The following is an 18,910-nucleotide window of genomic DNA, read 5'->3' as shown; positions in this document are numbered from 1 at the left end:
ATCCATCTGACAACCTTGTCTGTTGATCTCCGATATCCAATGGTTCCTGTGTACGACAAAAGGAAAGCGGTCAACATCAGCAGAAAAAGAAGCACCTTAGGCAATACAAAATCAAAGAAGCACAACAAAACAAGGAGTAGTAAGCAGAGACAAAGGAAGAACAAGCAAACAAATCAAATGGAATTCAACCCCATTGAAAAGGCAACAGGGAATGATGCATGCCCAGCATGCGAAGCGAATAAATTCGTGATCCAACGCCTGCAAGAGTCACTCAAGGATTTCAGAAATGAAATGAGAATGGAGTACAACTTCCAGAAAAGAAACATGGCAATGCAGAAAGAAGAAATCATGGAACTGAAAATCAAATGCAAACAACTAGAAGAAGCAGTGGCATATTACAAAAACAACACTACGAGCAAAGAAGGAGAGAACTTGGTCAATTATAACAAGAAGAACCAGCCAACTCAGGAGCAATCAGTCTACAAGCCTTGAAAAACTGTCTGAGAACCCATGACATGTAAATTTCTCTTTCTATTAGGTCATTTTGTTAGGCAGTACACTAGAATACTCATAAAAATACATGAAGTCTTGAACACAAGCCTAGGAGAAGAGACTGCTTTCCTATCTCATGGCTTAGATGTTTTTCATGTTATAGTCGATTGTAATAGGAGCTTGCTCCATCAAAGCTTTTGGTAATATATCAACTACCCGACCTTGTTGCAGAGGCATTATCGAAGGAAGGCTACACAAAATTGTCCAAGAAGATCTCTTTCTCTAAATTTTTCAATGACTCCTTACAAATATTTGGGAAAATATACACTGCATAATTTTTCAAATTTTGAGATGTATAATTACAAATCAAAAAAATGTTTTAATTTACCTAATTAGGAGATGAGGGATATCATTATGAAACAAGATAAACTAAATAATTTATATGTTTCAGTATAACTGAAAAAGAGTATATCGAGACAAGTGAAGACAATTATTAAATATATGCACAAAATTATCCTCATATAAAATAAATGAATTAAATATATGCACAAAATTATCCTCATATAAAATAGATGAAATATGCCATATATAAATATAATAAAATATTTTGGTTTTTTTATTATTGAAAAAAAACACTAATAATGAATTTCTAATTTAATATTTTCCTTCTCTTATTAAGAGATTTAATATAATAAAAACTTCCGTTTTTTTCCTTATTTAAAATAAACACTAATAATGAATTTCCAATTTAATATTTTCCTCTCTTATTTCATGTTTTGTCATATAATTTATTTGTACAAACAATTAATATACCTACCAAAAGTAACTTGTCCCTCTAAATAAAATATCTTTTATTATTTTTTAAATATAATGCTTTACTCATTATAGCTTTTTTAAACATATTTATTTATTCATTAATATTAAAAAAACACTATTAAAACACTAAATTTTTTCAAGAATAAATACATGAAGTCAAGTACATATTAATTAATGGAGTTGTCTTTAGTGAGATTTTTTGGAAGATTTTCCGGTGGGTTTTTCCCGTCAAAAAATCCTGCAGCAATTTATTGAAATTGCAAGTTTGATAGCTAATTTCTGCACAATCATAGCTTCTTAGGGGGTTTTTAGGGTGCTGAATCCAAATATGCAGTTAAAAAACCATTTTAAATAATACAAATCAAGATTTAAGCTCAATTTTTCTAGTCAAATTCCATCACCGAAATCTCCAAAAAATTACACTAAAAACAACTCCTTAATTAATCAACCAAATTTTATAAAACCAAATTCATTCAAACATCTAAAAGCGAACGCAACATGTTACATACCAATTGATCAAATGAAATTTGCAACACGAAGCTCATTTAAACATCTTCATGATTTTGTGAGGCTTTTTAATATAATAAATCAAATTCCATTAAATCAGGATTATTGATATCGGTTAAAGGATTGGATTAACCATTAGGTTGAATTTATTGTAAAAGATAAATGATTATTTTATTTGTGAAATTTTATTTTAATTTTGAATTTATTAAGTGTTAAGTGGTATTAAATTTTTTTCCATTTTAAATAAAATTTATATTTCAAAAAAATTGTTTTTTTCAGTGTTTAATAGATCCAAAATTACGATATATATGAATTGATTTAATTATTAATTATGGTTAATTATAATTGTTTTAATTTATTTATATTGTTTTTGTTTTTATGGTTAATTACTTAGTTTGATTTTAAGATTTTGTTCCTATGCTCAAAAAGCTTGGAGAGAAGCCTTCCGAGCTCACTATAATTTTGACATCATAAAAGATTAGGAAGGTCAGTATTGCAATAGAGATTTTGAAACTGAGGTCTAATGTGGTTGTCGGTGGGGCACTCTAAGAGGAAGTGATTTTCATCCTCGATGTTTGTATTCTCACAGAGATGGCAGAACCTTTCCATCCATGGTGTTTTAGGCACTGCCCAAAGACCCGTTTCACTATGGAGCTCATGAGAGTTCGTTCTAATCTTGGCTATATTAATTTTCTTCTTTGAGCTAGTTAAAACAGAGAGGTACTTTTGATCTTCTAGGTTGGGGTTGATGACCTTCTTATAATATCTTAATTTTCTTTTAGTTGCTAAATCTTTCTCACACCACCTTTTTTCTTTGAACTTAGAAGTAACAATATTTTTAATGTTATTAATGTTTTGCAATGCAACATTCTCATCGATCTCTCAATGGTTTAACCAGGCCCTGGTGTCTTTATACCAACCTCGCTTGAGCCTTAGGTGGTTTAGGCTAGAATTTAAAGCTAGTTTAGGAAGTCTATGGTCTCCTATGTTATTGAGTTTGTGCTTGTACAACAGAAGCCTAGTCATAGCTAGGCTCTCAATAGGGGAAAGACCCACTTCTATAAGGATAATAGGATAGGGTGTGTTGCTTTTAATTTTGAGGTTATACGTTATAAAACGCTTCTGGATATGCTCAATCTTTCTCCAGGATTCTCTAGAGATGCTACAACCTCAAATCTCACATCCATCTAAGATAACCGGAGTGACTAAAGTTTCAAAGAGGAACTTCTTTCTATCCCACATTACGAGGTTTGTTGTTTTACAATTATTTTCAAGACCAAAATAAGCTTTCCACCTCCATTAATCCTTTTCACAATGCTATAGTTCCAGTTGAGCTTGTGATGAATATCAATTCCTAGGTACTTGTAGGAAGACACTTCCTCCAAGTTACTATTGTCATACATAAAATTAGCGCAAGTTTCCTTCTTAGATTTGATAATCATAGCTTTTGTTTTGTAAGTATTAACAATCATACCCATGTTAGAGCAGAAATCCTTATGAAGTCTAAGTTGCTCATCAAGATCAGAATAAGACAAAACATCTCTTCCATACTACGCTGGAGAGAGCTTCTGCGCCCAACAATTACTCTTATATATATAAGAGTAATTGTTAGACACAGAAGCTCTCTCTAGGGTAGGTATATATATATATATATGATTTGACGTAGTCAAAATGTTATTATTATTATTATTCTGTAAATTTACGAGTCAAAATGTTTACATAGCATATCTTCCATACCAGGCTCGATGATTGTATGTGAATTCTGGAAAAGTCAATCCCAAAACATGTTATCTCCATAGGGTTTTACCTATAAAGGGTCCTAAGCCTATTACTTAACTTTCTTAGGGCATCATTCTACTATTGGATGATTTCCTTGGAAAAAAACCCTTAGTCTTATGTCGCTACCCTAAATCACTAGCTGGTTACACTTTTAAACTTGACCTAATGCTAACTTACTGCTACAAGTTAAGGGAATTATCCTAAAACCATTCCCCCTCAAACTCTCATGGATAATGATTTTTTATTTTTAAATATAATAATCTAAATTTTAATATGAATATTTCCATAATCAATAACTTGATGTAAATTAAAACTTTTGGCAAATAAATAACAACACACAAAGTTTACGAGAAATTTTGATCTATATAATAATCTAAAATTTTTAAAAATATTTTAATTTTTTAATTAATATTATATTTATATAATAATCTAAATTTTTTAAAAATATTTTAATTTTTTATTTAAAATAATTAATATTATATTTATGAAGAATGAGTAAGTATAACACGAGATATAACTATCTACAATAAATATTAATTGGTGGACTATAACATGTTTATGGAAACTTGGTTGTTTACATATTTCCAAGATTTAATTAGCTACCACATGTTTTGAGAGACTTAAAACATTGAGCCAAAAAAAACCATTTACCAAACCACTCAAATAATATTATAAATAATATCATGAATACCATATACAAGAAACATTAAAAAGACTTAAAAACCCTCACATTATATCACAATCTCAACCAACTCTTTTTCACATTCTAATATAAAATTGAAATTTACTCATTTAAAAATATTATGAATATTTTTAGATTATAAAATATTTATTATACTGAATAGAATTTATTAATTATAATAAATAAAAATATAGATTTAATTAATAAATAATTTTTTTCAATTTAATAATATAATTTTGGGGGAAATTGTAATTTTTTATTATTAAAATATTTTTTTGAATGTATAAAAATATTCAGCGTCTAAAATTTTTGAAACACAACTAGTAAATTATACAACTCAAACTTACAATTTTAAATAATTACTACTAAATTTTTAACAAAATTAACCAAAACAAAACAGATTAATTAAACTATATTATAAATTAATTAATTGCAATCTCAACAAATCTATTTTCACAATATAAAATCAAAATTTAATCATTAAAAAAATATTATAAATACCCTGAAATCATAAGAACACATGTGGCTGCGGAGCTCTCATTATCATGGACAAGGATCTTCAGTACAACCTCTCTTGGAATTCTGGAAAGGGCACCAACAGCCTGGTCTTCTTGCTTTTTGTATTTATTTTGATATTCGCACCATCTCCATCTTCGGGGACTCAAAGATCATGGTCGATCATGTAAATGGAAAATGCCTCATCAAATGCCCCCACCTCTCTGCTTGGATGGACAGAATCATGTTCTTTTGGGGCCACTTGAGAGATTGCACCATCAAGCACATCTACAGGGCACAGAACCAGCTTGCAGACAACCTGTCCAAGAACGGTCTTCATCTTGATCCAGGCTGCTGGTCCTTGGAGGTAAAGTCTGGAGGGGAAGCATTTTCCATTTTGGACTTCTCTCTCCCAGGCTTTTGATTATCAGTTCCGGTTCTCTTATGCTTTTTTTGTTTTCCTTTGCTTTTGTTTGGCATATATATGTTTTTCGGCCGTTTTCCCCTCTGCTTTTTGCATGATGTGTCTCATCTACACGGATCTGTTTGTATCTCATCAGCATGATATGTTCCATATTGTAACTGTTATATTGTATCTGGTCTTATCAGCATGATATGTTCCATATTGTAACTGTTATATTGACTCAATATAATATAATTTAGTTTTTTCTTCCTTAAAAAAAAGAAGATATTTATCAATTTAAATATATTATTAATTATAATAAATAAACAACTTAGTTTTACATTTTAATGATGTAAACTTGAAATTTACCAGCTATAAAAACAACATATAGAGTAGAGTTTAACTAATGAAATGACCCTTTTAGCAATTGTTTTTGGCTAATTTTACTTCAATTAAATAGAAATTTGTAAAAATCATAAATTTAAATTGTTTAATTTACAAAATTTAAGTGTATTAGGTAAATTATTTATGTATTTAAAAAATTATTTTGAACCATAAAAAATCACAATCTCATTGGAAATTGTATTTCCATAATGTAATAAAAAATACCACATTTCATATATGCTCTAAAAAATATGGAGTGTCTTTAATGCAACTTTTTGGAGTTTCTCATGGATTTTTTGGACTGGAATACTCCCAAAAATTTGAGGTCAAATCTTGATTTTTGTTATTTAAACTGGTTTTTTTTGACTGCATATATAAATTCAGCACCTTGAAAAACCGGTAAAATTACTCATCAAGCTTGCATTTTCAATAAATTCAAAATATTTTAGACAAATCAAATCAGATTTTTTTTCTAAAATTCACATAAAAAATATTATAAACATTATTTTAAATTATAAATTATTTATTATATTAAATATAATTTATTAATTATAACCCATGCTATAAAATATTATGAATATTTTTTCCAAATCATAAATAATTATTATATTAAATATAATTTATTTATTATAATAGCGTTATAGAATCATATATATAATTTTTCAAAGCATATAATTTACTAATTTTAATTTTTTTTATAAATTTTTTATTTATTATATTCAATGCAAATTCATTACTATTTATTACAGTAATGCACTTTTCTCCATATATATCGTTCAGAGAATTAACTAGGACTAAACTCCGACAGATTTAGAACTAGAACACAACCCAACCATGAAAGACTACTGCATCGCTGAACCCATTATTTGACTTCCTGGGCGAGTACGGCAGCCATAGATTTTTTCAATCCACAGCGTTTAATACGCGTGCCACGTGCCAAGAAGAGTGACATTTGCAGTGCCAAACGACGTCGTGACGACTATTTAAAATATAAGTAAATAAATAGGACACTGTCATTATTTTCCAGTTGCGGAACCACCAAGTCATTGCAGAAAAAAAACACGACTGAGCCGCCGCCCCACAGTAAAAGGGAAAAGGAAACGAAGGGATCCTCCCGGTCACGAGATCGATTCCCCCTGCCTTTTGTCGCCTTGTTTGCTCTCTGGCGTCTCCAGATCTGTTTCGGCCTTTGGAAGAGCTTCCGAATGATGTAAATTGGAGGTCCTGTGGCCGGCTTAGTCCATGTATTGATTTGGGTTTTTTCACTTTCGGGTTTTTTCGATTTCTCTGGGGTTTTAGGGTATGGATGGATCTCAGAACAGCGGCGGCAATGCGGTGCCGCCGTTTCTCACCAAGACGTATGACATGGTGGACGACAGCTCCACGGACACGATAGTTTCATGGAGCCCCGGGAATAACAGTTTCATTGTGTGGAATCCCCCAGAATTCGCACGAGACTTGTTACCCAAGTACTTTAAGCACAACAATTTCTCCAGCTTTGTCAGGCAGCTCAATACATATGTAAGTATGAATAATTGCTTCCACCTTTTCAGTGTTTTTCGTTGTTGGATTGTGGGTAATGGGGATTTTTTGGGCGTTAAGTATGTGGGTCGCTTTTAAATTCTGCAACGAGGCCCTGTATTGCTGGATCTCTTCGCCATGTATTTTCGTTCCTCGAAGGTTACTGGTCGGCTATAGTTGTTAGAGATAATTGGATTTGTATTATTGTGGATAAGGTCTTGGCAGAGTAGGTGAATTTTGTTGAGAATTGGACAATCTAGAAAGCGGGTAGGCTGTCCAACAGCTGAGCTAGTTGCCCCTTTTACGAGGGGCATCCTCACTGGTTCGATGTGAAGCTACCTCAACAGCTAGCTTTATACCCTGCTGAAATTGGACAGGTTAGGCATCCGACCCAGGACCTTCCCCTGGCTAGTATGCTCCTCCACGCCCGAGCTACAGGCCTTTTTCATGATGGGCATCCATACCGGTTCGATTTCAAGGTGTGGATTACCAAGGCTTCACAGCCACCGCCAATCAACCTAAACAATTGGTTCTGATATGTCGTTGAGAATGGGAAAGGCTAGGAATGGAGCATAGGATCTGTCCTTCGCTAGTAGGCTGCTCTACTAATTAACTATTTGGCCCTTCATTCTTACCAATCTTACCAATTAGACATCAAGCTGTGGATTGCTATCTCCAACAGCCTCTCTCACGCCACACTTTGGCTCAGTTCTCCTGCCCACCTCTAGCGAACCTCAACAGCTGGAACTGATGCCATGGCGAAAATTAGACAGGTCAGGAGTCATAACCATGATTTGTGCTTGTCTGGCAGGCAGTACCGTTCAGCTACATGCCCTTTTGATGGTGAGCTGTAGTACCCACTCCGGTTTGATACCAAGTTGTGGATTTCTATATCCAACACCTCTTCTCAAGGCCATATTGTGTGGCTTAGGCTTCCTAGCCACCACTAATCATCTCAACATTTGACTTTGATACTATGCTGAAAATTGAACAGGTTAGGAATTGAACACAGGACCTGCCCTTTGCGGATGGACGACTCTACCAATGAGCTACAAGCCCCTTTGTTGATGGGCACGGTCCTAGTCCTATATGAAGGTGAAGAGTGCTATCTCCAACACCCTTCTATGCAAGCCACACTTTGGCTACTATAGCGTTGAGATGATAATCTAATTTAATGTCACACCCGGGCCAAATTGATGTATGAGACCCCCTTCTTTGTGGGACAAGGAGCCTCCTTCGTGCAGTGATTCAAAGTCTTAGTTACGTATGAAGGAGTGTGTTGTCTGTTGTCTTGCTAAAGGAATGGCCTCTACCACACAGTGCCTCTTCCTGAACGCCAAGCAACCTGCTGATCTTAGAAATATATTGAAGTACCATTGCTCCCTTTTTGAATCTTGTCTTTAATGAAGTGGTACTTGATCTCAATCTGCTTGGACCAATCATAAAATACTGAATTCTTAGAAATTTGATACAATTCTGATTGTCACAGTAAATCATAGCAGTGTCCAAAGTTTGATCTGTCAACTCTGTGACTAACTTGTGAAGCCAAATGACTTCACAACTAGCAGTGTTGACTGCTGAATGCAATGGCTTTGCTGAACTAAGTGCCACTGAAGCTTTCTTCTCTCTGCACTAGGACACCATACCTGAACCCAAACCAAAGCAACACCTTGAAGTGCCCCCCTCTATCACTAGAAACACTTGCCCAATTAGAATCAGTGAATCCATGCGCCACCAACCCTTTATCACCAACATACCTCAGACCAAAATGGACCACACCCTTTAGGTATCGGAACACCTGTTTTGGAAACCAATGAACCTTTTTAGGCTCCACCGTATAATAGCTGAAGGCGTCGACTACAAATAATGTTAGGTTTGGTGTTTACGATCTATTTGATGGAACCTATCCACTGCTTGTACACAGGTGGATAAAAAATTAAGTAGCCATGGGCTTATGAGTTTCTCTGAACTTCCTATAAGATTGTTTTCGTACAGGACAAAAACAAGTAGATTAGCCACATAGTGAAGATTGGAATCTGCATCTGTTTTAGTGAAAAATTCAAACCTAGAAGATACTCATCAATTTTGGAGTACCATACGTATTGTGCCTGCGTCAACCCATAAAGGGCCACCTTCAACATGCAAACATGGTTCCATGCCCATGCATCCCAAAATCTCTTGGTTGTTTTATGTACACATCCTCCTCGATTAGACGTTTAAGAAATGCTTTCTGTACATCCAGCTAAACAATAATGCTAAAGACTTAATGAATCTAATGGAGTTTTACTTGCAATAGCAGCAAAACTCTCCTCATGGTCAATTCCCTCTTTCTAGAAGAACCCTCAAGGCACAAATTGAGCTTTGAATTTCTCTTTGCTGCCATCTATTGCATGCTTTTGTATAGCAACCTGGAGTCAATCACTAACTTCTCCCTTTGTCTAAGTCACAATCTCCCACACATAATTTTCATGATGGAGTTGTAGTCGTCCATCATGGCATCTTGCCAAACCTTCTTGTTGCTGCATCAAAACTATAAGGCTTCGTATCAATGATGGAAGACATGTGCTATGCAATTTGGAAATTTCTTGGGAGGATTACTTACCTGAAAGGAAGTCTTAGGAGCTCCAACTCGCTCCTGTGCATTTTGTAATGTTCGAGTAAAGCCGCCTAGGCTTTTTGGATGAATTGGAAGGTAAAGAGGCAACCCTTGCACCTCTAGATGCTCGCTGATATGAATCTAAATTTTTAGAAATCTGTGGATACACCTTTGGGGTAGCAAAACTTCTCTATCTCCTCAGTGTCTGTTGGAGCTTTCTCTGACTTGGAGGACTGCATCCTTCTCAAACATAATATCTTTGCTCACTACCTTTTGTTGAGATGGAAAGTAGACTCTGTAAGCTTGAGAGATTTTGCTATAACCCGCAAAGATGCCCTTCAAACTAGAAGGTTCCAACTTAGTCCTTTTGTTATCAAGATTATAATTATAGACTAGACAATTGGAAATGTGAAGATGTGCTACTTGAGGCTTCTTACCCAGGTCCCATGGATGCCTCCTTTTGTGTCTTGTTTTTCAAAACTTTGCGAGGACACCTTTTCTCAGGATATAAACAACTGTAAAACATGTTTTTTCCTAGAGATGTATGGGTAGATCTAGAACATGAATCATAGATTTAGTTGCTTTTATGATGAACTTGTTCTTTCCATCTGCAATTCCTTTCTGTTGAGGGTTGTAGGGCATTGTTAGCCCCTTCTTGATTCTCGATTGCCTGCAAAAAGTGTCAAACTCCTTGGAGGCATATTCCCTTCCATTGTTACCAGAATACCTTAATCTTCTTTCTTGTTTGATTTTCTGTAAGGGCTTTAAACTCTTAAAAATGCCTGAATACCTCATCCATGGTCTTCATTAAATAAATATAGGGCTTACTGAAGGGATCATCAATAATTGATACATAACAAATGTTACTTGAGAAGGAAGCTGAAGTCATGGATCCACATATATCCTAGTGGATTAAGTCAAGAATCTCTTTTGACTTATGCCTTGCTTGTTATGAGTAAAAATAAACCTTCACATGTTTGCTGAGGGCTCAACCCTTGCACTCTCCTTTCGTTTGAACCTTGAAGTTTGACAATCCTCAAGATCGTCAATGCTTCATAGTGCAAGTGACCTAGTCTCTTGTGCCAAAGCTCACACAAGTTGTCATTGTCATGCACAAGGGTTGCCATAGGATCTCCTTGGAACTGGTACAAACCACTCTTTCAAATGCCTCTTTTCAAAATCTGACCAAGATTCTGTGGTCCTTTCCAAGTTAGAACTTGTAGATCATCAAACCCAACAGAAATTTATCCTAAGTCTGTTATCACTAAAATCGAAAGGATATTCTTGGTTAAGCTAGGTACATATAATACACTAGTAAGCTTAAGGATGCCACTTTATGGCATTCGAATGAGATGGATCCCACTTTTGCTTCTAGATACATGGTATCATCACCAAGTTCCACTTACATGCTTACCTCTTGTCCCTGAAGTTTGTTGAAAGTCCTCTTATTAGAGGTCACATGTTTGGAGGCTCCATTATCCACATACCATTCGATGCTAGAGATGGTGTTAGACGAAAGGCATGAGACCACGGACAAGTGTGTCTAAATCTTGGGTGAAAGTTCATCCACTGCAGCTGATGCATCTGTACTCCTTGCAAACTGCTTTGGTGCTTGTTGTCCTCCTCCTCATGACATTGAGAAGCATAGTGGCGAAACTTCTGAAACTTGAAACACTTATGTGGCTCAAGTCCTTCTTTCACTGATTAGAGAAACTTGAATCCTCTTTCTTCCCTTTTTGACTCTTCTTTCTTTACCGCTTCTTCATCCTGCCGATGAGTGAAATATTCTGCTCCTCTTATATTTGCGGCACTGTCCAGTCTTGTTTTCTTCTGGGTGAACTCTTCCCATAGCTTCTCAAAGGTGGAAAGCTTTTCTGAGGCATAGAACCATTGGACAAAAGAATTCCAAGAAGAAGAGAACCCATTTAAGACCATAGGTACTAGCTCTTCACTCTTGACCTTTTTTAAGTTTTCATGGAGTTCAATAACCTTCATTGAGAAGGTGACTACGGTATTTGTCTTGCTTATCTTGGTGGATCTAAGCTTACTCCACAATAGCATCTTTTGATGGATGTTCACTTTGATATAGAGTGACTAGAGCATCAAACATATCCTTACATGTGGTCTTCTCGGAGATATGAGGGATCAAGTGGTCCTTCATAGAGTGAAAGATGACTTGCTCGGATATGGCTATTTACTTTTTATGCTCTGCCAACAACATGTAATCAGTTGGATCAACAACCTTGTTGTCAACAAAGTCCTTATGCACCTCTAACAATGTTTGTACCTGATCATGTGGTCTTCTTGGAGATATGAGGGATCAAGTGGGCCTTCATAGAGTGAAGGATGACTTGCTTGGTCATGGCTATTTTCTTTTTATGCTCTGCCAACAATATGGAATCAGTGGGCTCTACAACCTTGTTCTCAACAAAGTCCCACAGATCATGCACCTCTAACAATGTTTGTACCTGACATATCCACTGGACAAAAAGTTTTAGGGACCTTCCAATGTCTTCGTATCTGAGACTAAATGTAATTATACTGTTGCTCCTAAACCACCCTTCTAGACAAAAGAGATTGGCAACCTAAAAACAACCTATGTGCTATTTCTCGAGCAGGGATCTTGGGCATGTCATCCCAAAACTACCTGACAACTTTCTATCACACAGGTAGCATCCCTACTATCCATACATGGATTCCTGGAAGGTTTCCACAAATATACCCTGGATACCATGTCAAAATCAGACTGTGATGAGTAGATTCTGTACTTTGGAAACTAACGTAAAGGCTGTAGATCATTAAAGCTGAAAACACCAATCAAAATTTCTGCTAATGGTACCTACCCACACACATACTGCTGATAAACAAACCATTATGCATACAAATCAAAATAATCAAAACAGCATCACTGATTTTCTATTAATTCTGAAAACAGAAAGCTAAAGCTACAACTCAAAATACAAACTTTCAAACCACAGAATGGTGTGCCCTGTTTCTCCTTTATAGAAGATAGGGACAATGATTCTAGATGCATGCACAACAACATGTTGATTGGCAGTGTGAACTTTAACCATAGCCATGCCAAAAATAAGGTGTGCTCTCCTATAGATCTCCATCCTTCAGTGTGCTCGGAATCCTCATGCAAGAGTGTTCCTACTGACTTTGGGACCTGCACCCTACTTTTTGCATGCAGAATTATATAAAGAAAAACAGAGATCTAGCACTGAACTGTTGAATACAGAAAAACATCTAAAACTGGAAGTGGACTGAAGATGGTGCATGCATCATGCATGTGCCTCCTGCCTCTCACTCCTTTAAATACTAGTGTGCCCTCAACACTGTTGTATGGATTGCTGAATGAGGGTGCTGTACTGGCGTATGCTATTCTGCAGAAGTAAGATCACTGTAGCTGGAAAACTCTCTGAGCCACATTGGTAAATTAGTAAATTACTAACACCTTCTGCCAGTCGGTTGCTCTACCCCGAGTGATGCAAAGCTTTTGTGATAGGCACAATTACTGATTTGATATCAATACGTGGATTGCTATCTTCTACACCTTCCCCTCAAGCCACACTTTGGCTCAAGTGTCCTTGCCACTGCCATTCAACCCAAATGCTTGCTTTTGTTATTGAAGTATGGGTTTCTATTTCCAACAGACTTAGAGTTTGCTTCTATCCAACTATTATGGTCTTTAAAAACAAATTTTAGACTGTGGGCATAGAATGTGAAGAATTTCTCCATCTACTCCAAATAATATCTAGTATTAATTTTTGCAGGCTTGGTTGTGTCTTATTAAGTTTTGGAGATTCAGTCTATTATGATCCATCCCTTTTTCCTACATTGTGTTACCAAAATTGAACAGGCATATTCTTACAACAGATATGATGGTGGCTAAAAGGTGTTGGCCTGTAGTATAGCTAATTGTAGTACAATTGATTTGGCATTTCCTTTCAATGGAGGTTTAGGTGACTCTTAATATTTTTGGATTTGAAATTTAATTGGGATTAGGAAGGCTGATTTAGTATGTTTTTTCCAACAAGGCTTTAGGAAAGTTGATCCAGATCAATGGGAATTTGCAAATGAATATTTTCTTCGGGGACAAAGGAATTTGTTGAAAAATATTCACAGACGCAAGCCTATGCACAGTCATTCTCACAATCCCCAACAAGACTCATGTAATGATGCTATAAAATATGAACTGGAGGAAGAAATTCAGAGGCTCAAGAGGGATAAGACTCTACTCATGATGGAGTTCGTTAGAATTAGGAAGCAACATCAAGGTAACGAGATGCATATGCAGACCTTGGAGGAGCATTTGCAATCCATGGAACACCACCAACAACAAATGATGGCATTTTTGGCCAAAGCTGTACAAAAGCCTGGATTTGTGGCACAGCTTGTGCAATAAAGTGAAAACAATAAGCTTCTTGAAGCAGCTAATAAGAAGAGAAGATTACCCAAGTAAGAGAATTGTTCAGAGGTTGGGGAAACTGAGTTGACAGACAGTCAAATTGTGAAGTATCAACCTGCTTCAGGTGATGAATGTAGTGCAGTTCCGTTGAAGGTTTTAAACACGGACCCATTTAATAGAATGGAATCATCTTTAAATACTTTGGAAACCTTTTTCCAGGATGTGGGTCAGGCATGTGGTGAAGTGATGGATAGTGGAAATTCATCTCAAGCAGGTCTTACAGAGATGCACGGAACATGCTTTTCAAGTATATGTATTTCACCAGCAATTTCAGATATTCAAGGATCATGTTCATTATCCGAGATGCATTCTTCATCCCATCCTTCTCCACAGTTGGCAGAATCAATTACTAGTGAAATTCCTTGTCAGATGAGTTTGGGACTTTCTCTTTCTCAATGTGAAACTTCTAAGGGTGGGGAGACTCTTAACCAGAGTGGCAAAGATGAGAGAGAGGCTTACATGGGATCCAAGACCAGTGGCATAGATGTCAACTCAGAACCAGTAGCGATGGAGATGGGAGACAATGAGAGAGCTGCAGGGAAAGTCACCGCCAGTGGGAAGGTAACTTCTGGAGTTAATGATTTATTTTGGGAACAGTTTCTAACAGAGACTCCGGGCTCAGCAACAGATACACAAGAAGCTGAGTCAAAAATTCAGGAGACTAGAACTAAGGATCAAGATGAAAGGTTGCCTGAGAATGGGAAGTGTTGGAGCAACAAGCAGACATTGGATCAACTTACAGAACAGATGGGGCAGCTGGCATCAGGGACGCAAAATTGAAATAAGATTATAGAGGCTGCTAGCAGGTGGATATCACTATCAGGTCTGCTAAAATTTCTGGTTAGCAATGGTCACTGTTTATGTGTCCTAATGAATTGCTCCAAATAGATTCTCTATAAGCTGCTGTCAGTATCTCTGCTAAATTGCAAATGTAAAAGGGTTTAACCAGTGTTTTTGTAATTCATTGTAACATTTGCACATTCACTGAGATTGAGAGAGCATATGGACATGAATACTGGAAATACAATATTCTAAGAGTGATCTGTCCTTCCTCATGTGGTGACAACACTGTTGTAGCATAGATTTTACAGTATTTTGTATTATTATTTTTCAAAGTTCAAAGTGTTTTTTAGAAGTTCTGTATCTTCTTAATAGCATTTGCCCTAATTTTGCTGCCAAGCAGATACATAGGATCTGTCTGCTAGTATTCAGAATTTTGAAAATGTTCAGATTACCTTCTGCATGGAATAACTAGAGAACACCGTGACCAGTTAATTGTAGAATTGTACAAGAGAACTCAAAGCATAAACTGGTATGCAATTATTATAAGAGCAACAGTCCCCTATCATAGATATATTTAACCTGCTAGAAATTAGCGCACAACCTGCTAGAAATTAACGCTTACCCATTCCTTATGAGAATGAACATCATGTGACCAGAATGTAATCTAATCTTCAGTAAGAGCCAGGAAGAGTGCAATGTAATGTTGCTAATCAAGTCATCTTTTGCTCTTACATTTTGATTCTTGCTACCGTTATCTCATTCAAATGTGTCTTACCTATTTTATTTTTCTAATTATATTCATTCCAACAATATTATTTGATACCTTTATAATGCCATGTCCAAATCGTAATGAATATCGTCAAGAATGCCTTGATGAGATTTTGAAAGTCTCTGATTTCCAGTGAAAAAACTACACGTTCTTGATGGCTATTTTCAACTATACACTGTATATTCAGTTAAGATGGTTTCAAATTTGAAAACTAATGGTTGAGAATTCTTAAAAATGTTGCCTGTTTGATGATCAAGTAGATGTCCTCTTCTTGCCATGCAGGCGCTCTAATTTTCATCCAGAGTCCTTTTACTTAGGTCCTCCACCATGAGGTTCTTAGGTTCTTAGTTTATCTGAGCGATGTTGGGACTGCATTTTACAAGTAATATTTTTGAAACGGCATGACTTTGTTGATTCGACCATGGTTACCAGTTTTTGCTCCCATATGATTACACATTGGTTAACGATCGGGACCTCTTTGAATCCATACCTTGATATATCCACAATCACAAAGGTGGTATCACAAGGTGCCAGAAGGCATCATCCCAAACATAGCAGAGTCTTAACGAAGTTACACTGGATTTGACAGAACATAGCTTGATCCGATGTGGAAATGTTCATGCTAACATAACATGATGGGCAGTGTGAAGGAAGAGGATGCAAGAATTATGATTTCTCTAGTATTTTCATATCACCACTTATCCAGAGTTGACAGTTTTATGTTTGGAATTTTTTTTTCCTTTCCCTGAGATTGCAGATAGTCAATGGTATCAATTATTGTACGGCCTTTGGCCTTCCAGCCCGATGTTGTAATGTCTTTTCCTAGCCTTCCAGCCCGATGTTGTAATGTCTTTTCCTACAATTACTTGGTCAAATTACATAAAAATAAAATAAAATAAAAAATAAAATTAATAGTTAAAATAAAATTTACTACATGAGATGTTGTCATGTCATGTAAACATGGTTTGTGGTTGTCGGACTCCGAGTTTTGACAACATATGGTTTTTCTTTTGGTATTCTAAACCCATGATTTTTTCCATGGTATTTTTAAAGACAAAATTTCAATGACTTTTCCTCTATCAGGTTCAAATTCAATTAAATTGGTAAAAATATTTTTTTAATATTTTTTAAATTTAAAATTATTATTTTTATTAATATTCAATTATAATAAATTTATATTAATATTCATTCTATATATATATATATAAATCAGCTTCTATCCATCTTAATTCTTGATTTACCAAGTATGGAGAGGGATCACATCTCTTGAAGTGCAAATCCTTTTTTAAAATGAGAGTGTTGAATTGCAAATCTTTTTTTAAAATGAGAGGTTTGGTCTATCTTTTGAAGTGCAAATCTTTTTTTAAAATGAAAATAGATTTGGTGTGCAAATCCTTTTTTAAAATGAGAGTGTTGAATTGCAAATCTTTTTTTAAAATGAGAGGTTTGGTCTATCTTTTGAAGTGCAAATCTTTTTTTAAAATGAAAATAGATTTGGTCTTTCTAGGAACTTGGTAAGTGCTTGAGTAAAAATTTATAAAAGCAAATATACATGGATAATTTACATGATAACAATCAACCTGTTTTCTAGTTTAATTTCTTTCTCTTTCAACATCCTACCTGCCCTTTTCTAGCACAATCAACCTGTTTTCTAGTCTAATTTCTTCCCCTTCCAACATCCTACTTACCCTTTTCTAGCCTAAATCCAAGTGTTCTAGTGTCAGTGTAAGATGGCCTTGCTTCCATCTTACCCAACTTGGGACACTGAATTTTGAAACCTATAAGGCTGAAGATAGAACATACCCTTTTCTAGCCTAAATCCAAGTGCGAACATTCTAGTGTCAGTGTAAGATGGCCTTGCTTCCATCTTACCCAACTTGGGACACTGAATTTTGAAACCTATAAGGCTGAAGATAGAACATACATACCCTTTTCTAGCCTAAATCCAAGTGCGAACATTCTAGTGTCAGTGTAAGATGGCCTTGCTTCCATTTTACCCACCTTGGGGCACTGAATTTTGAAACCTACAAGGCTGAAGATAGAACATACCCTTTTCTAGCCTAAATCCAAGTGCGAACATTCTAGTGTCAGTGTAAGATGGCCGTGCTTCCATCTTACCCAACTTGGGACAATGAATTTTGAAACCTATAAGGCTGAAGATAGAACATACCCTTTTCTAGCCTAAATCCAAGTGCGAACATTCTAGTGTCAGTGTAAGATGGCCTTGCTTCCATCTTACCCAACTTGGGACACTGAATTTTGAAACCTAGCCTAAATTCAAGTGCGAACATTCTAGTGTCAATGTAAGATGGCCTTGCTTCCATCTTACCCAACTTGGGACACTGAATTTTGAAACCTGTAAGGCTGAAAATAGAACATAACCTTTGCTATTGGGACTATCCAAATTATTCCGTACAACGTTTAGCATTTGTAAAGTTACGGACTAGTACGAAGGATATTTTCACACACCATGTCGTGGAATCATTCGGACCAAATCTGTAGAAGTGTCGACAACCGTGAGAAATTTACGGAATTTTGACAAAGGATATTTTCAAATTATGCATTAAATTTGCACAAGCCCAGTGATCACAGATTGTAGAGTTTTAAAGCAGGCGAACTACTGGACTCGTTCCCTCTAAAATGTGTTATGCGTAATATGTGAAATCCCGTGGATAGCATTATAACACTAGCACCAGGGTTGGAATTTGACCGGTATTTTGTTAGGCAGAGGCCATTTAAACCTAAAATACATTTAAATTTTTTAAATGATTATTTTGGATGATGTGTTTTGAAGGGTGCAAAACGTATTTTTGACGTCTTACGTTTTTTCGCAAAACGTTATTAATAATTTATGATATGACGTACAATGATGTGTGGTTTGACAGTAAGTTTATTTGGGCGAAGCCTGGGAGACCGTAGTTCAAATCTCATTGAATACACTGGTCTGTTGTGGTGGATGCTCGAGAAGCAGATTCCCCACCCCCGCCTTGGCGGCACGAGTCTTGCTTTGCTAAAACCATAGGATCTTAGGATGTACTCTTGGTGTTATAGATTTGCAGGTAATTGGATGTACTCTTGGATCCTGGGTCTCCCATAGATGAGCACTGGCAGTTACTGCAGTTACCCATTCACCATGTGTCCAAAAAAAAAGTACTTTATGATATGACACTTTTCTATGAGTTGAAGTTTCCTTTCACTTCTAACTTGGAACA

General features: G+C 35.8%; 1 pseudogene; it reads left to right on the top strand.

Moving 5' to 3' along the window:
* Window positions 1-6,463: 6,463 nt before the first annotated feature.
* LOC149139113 (heat stress transcription factor A-4b-like) lies at window positions 6,464-15,285 on the top strand (annotated as a pseudogene).
* The last annotated feature ends 3,625 nt before the right edge of the window (window positions 15,286-18,910 follow it).

The sequence above is a fragment of the Pinus tabuliformis genome, chromosome X, assembly GCF_031772625.1.
Source record: "Pinus tabuliformis cultivar Carrire ecotype Pingquan chromosome X, CPIR1, whole genome shotgun sequence".
Taxonomy (NCBI): Eukaryota; Viridiplantae; Streptophyta; class Pinopsida; order Pinales; family Pinaceae; genus Pinus; species Pinus tabuliformis.
Note: the sequence above shows the minus strand (reverse complement) of the source record. Positions and strands in the feature narration are given on the sequence as shown.